This window comes from Coregonus lavaretus (genome assembly GCF_964263955.1).
Source record: "Coregonus lavaretus genome assembly, chromosome: 20".
NCBI classification, from domain to species: Eukaryota; Metazoa; Chordata; class Actinopteri; order Salmoniformes; family Salmonidae; genus Coregonus; species Coregonus lavaretus.
In genome coordinates, this window is record NC_140007.1 from 34,647,815 (window position 1) to 34,652,405 (window position 4,591).

Here is a 4,591-nt window from a genome sequence, read left to right on the forward strand (position 1 = left end):
CTCAACAACCTCAACTAGCCGGTGCCCCCGCACATTTACTCTGCACCGGTACCCCCCTGTATATAGCCTCCCTACTGTTATTTTATTTTACTTCTGCTCTTTTTTGTTATTGTTGTTTTATTTAACTTTTTTATAAAAAAATACATGCATTGTTGGTTAAGGGCTGTAAGTAAGCATTTCACGGTAATGTCTACACCTGTTGTATTCGGTGCATGTTGCAAATAAAATTTGATTTGATTTGATTGGATATGAGCTGTGTAGCTCATATCCAATCAATAATTTACTGTATTTCAAACACTTGTTAGAAAATACATTGAGACAGATTTTCCTAATTTCAAAGGCACAGATAGAAGAAAAAAATATCCAATGGCACTATTCAACTAATAAATTGTATAGTCCTATTGGCTGGCAAATTAGCTCATTATCCAGCCCAAAAGTCTAACATTTAACTGACTTGTAATGCCGTTATGACCGATTCTTGTTTTGCCTCTTGTCTTGTGAATACTATTATGACCCATTCTTTGTGGTGAACAATCTGTTTTTCTTCAGGTCTTCGGGCCCAAAGGACACAGGAAGCAGGTCTTCTATATTCATTTCCACGTAAGAACCATCAGGCTTGGAAAGGTAGAAGTACCATTGATCACCTAACTAGAAGGGAAAGGGAAATTGGATTACTTGAGGTTGTTCCATTATAGGTGGATGGCTGTGTGTGAACCAGTACCTGGGTTTGAGGAGACATGATCAATCTCTGACGCACAGGATCCTTTAATTCAAAGTCCCATTAACCAGCTCTGCAAACGTTATAATGTCAAAATACGTTCGGTGGTCACCAAAATATGGAGTTTCGAAGAGCAACTATCGTCAATACTGCCGTTACGCACTGTATGTACTTCGGCGGTGTTGGTGAACACATAATAAGGAGAGGGAGTACAAACCATCGACGCTAGACAGAGAGGAATTTGCTTAATGCAAAAAGGCAGTTTATTAAATCAGAGAGATCTTGTCCTGCTCAAGCTACATGCATGGACCCAATCAATTGCCTCTTATGGAGACAGTTGAGAAGGATGATTAAATAGAGTTTACAGCATTACTTTATACAATGTAACATAAAGGAAGGGGTCCTTCTTCTAGTCCCTTGATTGGTTCCCGAGGCGTAGGAGGCGGGTCTGCTCTGTCCAGAGCAGATGCCCCATTGGTGCACGGCAGAGTCCTCTGCCCTTGGCACCCGACCAGTAGACAGGGGAGTTGAGAATGAGTGTGCGTGCAAATGAAATGTTTGTGTGTGTCCAGGGAACTGCGTGAGGAGGATCTGGTGATTGTGGCCTTGGGCGTGGGTGTTGTCCTGTTATTGCAGTCCTGCAAGACTAGGCCATCTGGTGACAAGATATGGCTGCTCTTCTCTGTCCTTTGTTCGACAACTAACACAACAGCACACTGTTAATATCAGACACATGACAGCGGTCAAAAACAATTTATACTTTTTATTTAGACCTTTTTTGGAAGTACATACAGTGCGTAACGGCAGGAATGACGATAGTTGGTCTGCGAAACGCCATATTTAGGTGAGCACTGAAGATATTTTGACATTATAACGTTTGCAGAGCTGGTTAATGGGACTTTGAATTGAAGGATCCTGGTCGTCAGAGGAAATCTCGTCTCCTCAAATTCAGGTACTGGTTCAGGCTGTGTGATGTACCTTTGATTTTAAAACAACCATACATGTTGGTTTCCTGGATTAGACCTTTGTTCCATTGTCAATGGAATCATTCACATATCTAAGTTGTATAAATAATTGATGTACCTCTTTCATGAACTGTCTGCAATCTCCACATGGTGAGATGAACTGGTCTTCCAGGTCACTACAAAATCAATCATGTCATTAACAACGGTCATTTTTAGTACTGTGTGCACCAATATAGTTAGTGTTGACCATAATAGTATAGTATACAACTTTTTTTTGTAATTTCTCTATTAATTATCTACTGAACATTTCAGGAAGACTAAGACACCCCCAATTACTGTTTATCTTAGCATGACTTTGATAGTAGAATGGTTTATAACCATCTACACACTCTGAGGGGAAGCAAAACCCGATTAATTCTATGATGGGTTCATTAATCGACATCTTTAAAAATGTCTGGGTTGTGATTTCAAGCAGAACAGACACAACAGAACAGACACAACCAATACCATTATAATACTGAATCAGAAAGATCCTGTTTGTATCCACTGGCCTGTCTGACTTTATCCTCTGGCCTCTGACTTTATCTTCTGGCCTGTCTGACTTTATCCACTGGCCTGTCTGACTTTATCTTCTGGCCTGTCTGACTTAATCTTCTGGCCTGTCTGACTTTATCCACTGGCCTGTCTGACTTTATCCACTGGCCTATCTGACTTTATCCTCTGGCCTCTGACTTTATCTTCTGGCCTGTCTGACTATATCCACTGGCCTGTCTGACTTTATCCTCTGGCCTCTGACTTTATCTTCTGGCCTGTCTGACTTTATCCACTGGCCTGTCTGACTTTATCCACTGGCCTGTCTGACTTTATCTTCTGGCCTGTCTGACTTTATCCACTGGCCTGTCTGACTTTATCCACTGGCCTGTCTGACTTTATCCTCTGGCCTCTGACTTTATCTTCTGGCCTGTCTGACTTTATTCTCTGGCCTGTCTGACTATATCCACTGGCCTGTCTGACTTTATCCACTGGCCTGTCTGACTTTATCCTCTGGCCTCTGACTTTATCTTCTGGCCTGTCTGACTTTATCCACTGGCCTGTCTGACTTTATCCTCTGGCCTGTCTGACTTTATCCTCTGGCCTCTGACTTTATCTTCTGGCCTGTCTGACTTTATCCACTGGCCTGTCTGACTTTATCCACTGGCCTGTCTGACTTTATCCACTGGCCTGTCTGACTTTATCCTCTGGCCTCTGACTTTATCTTCTGGCCTGTCTGACTTTATCCTCTGGCCTGTCTGACTTTATCCACTGGCCTGTCTGACTTTATCCACTGGCCTGTCTGACTTTATCCACTGGCCTATCTGACTTTATCCTCTGGCCTCTGACTTTATCTTCTGGCCTGTCTGACTTTATCCACTGGCCTGTCTGACTTTATCCTCTGGCCTCTGACTTTATCTTCTGGCCTGTCTGACTTTATCCACTGGCCTGTCTGACTTTATCTTCTGGCCTGTCTGACTTTATCTTCTGGCCTCTCTTACTTTATCCACTGGCCTATCTGACTTTATCCTCTGGCCTCTGACTTTATCTTCTGGCCTGTCTGACTTTATCTTCTGGCCTCTCTTACTTTATCCACTGGCCTATCTGACTTTATCCTCTGGCCTGTCTGACTTTATCTTCTGGCCTCTCTTACTTTATCCTCTGGCCTGTCTGACTTTATCCTCTGGCCTCTGACTTTATCTTCTGGCCTGTCTGACTTTATCTTCTGGCCTCTCTTACTTTATCCCCTGGCCTATCTGACTTTATCCTCTGGCCTGTCTGACTTTATCTTCTGGCCTCTCTTACTTTATCCTCTGGCCTGTCTGACTTTATCCTCTGGCCTCTTACTTTATCCTCTGGCCTGTCTGACTTTATCCTCTGGCCTCTTACTTTATCCTCTGGCCTGTCTGACTTTATCATCTGGCCTCTGACTTTATCTTCTGGCCTGTCAACAAACTTTATAACATTGTCACGGTTTCGGCCGAGGCTGCTCCTCCTCCTGGTTCGGGCAGGCTTCGGCGGTCGTCGTCCCCGGAGTACTAGCTGCCACCGATCTATGTTTCATGTTCGTTTGGTTTTGTCTTGATGTTGTACACCTGTGTCTTGTTAGTCCTCGTTAGTGTCCTATTTAGTTCTCGTTGTGTGTGTTTGTCTTTGTGTGTGATTGCTCTTCTGTTTTGTGTTGGAGCTACGTACTTCCCTCCAGTGTTTTGGAGAGGTTTTTCGCACATGTTAGTGCGCCGTTTGTTTGACGCCTGTGTGCGCCGTTATTTCGCCTTCGGGCTTATTGTGCTTATTTTCTACGTGAATAGTGCACTAAAGTATTTTGGACTGAGCTTCTGCGTCCTGCGCTTGATTCATACACCACACCCACCTTCAGCACCCCTTGACAAACATCAAAGAATGTTCAAATGTATTATATTTTTTATATAATTTTTTTTGGTTTTGTATTTTTCTATTTCCATTCCTTAACAGAACACCATTATATGTTCTTTATTCCATGGTGCATAACATTGTTATAAATTATCATGAATGCACTGTAGTTCTTTCAAGCCACCTGAAGAGTTACAGCAGCATTCAACATACTAAATAAATAAATGGAAGCATTTTATCAGCCCCCAACCCATGTATTATTATTATATTATACCATTATTATATTATTTGAAAGCCCCTCACCTGTAAAAACTGTCCCATCATGTGCCAACAGGGCTGCCCCCATCCGGAACCTACTGTAAGGACAGTAGGCAAACTCTTTAGCCCCCTGGGACTGGTGAATAAGAGGTTTAATCCAATCCTAATTTTCCTCTTCACTCATGTGATTCCTGGCTTCTGTGTCTGCTCCGTCTACCCTTAACTCACCGATCCTGAAGTCTGTCAT

The 4,591-nt window shown here is 42.8% G+C and overlaps 1 pseudogene across 1 annotated transcript; it reads right to left on the minus strand.

The window, feature by feature from the left end:
* Positions 1-507: 507 nt before the first annotated feature.
* Positions 508-4,591, minus strand: LOC311148138 (cytidine deaminase-like; annotated as a pseudogene). Its single transcript has 2 exons — positions 4,390-4,591; positions 508-644 (listed from the first exon to the last, which is right to left on the minus strand). The product of its transcript is annotated as a cytidine deaminase-like (transcript).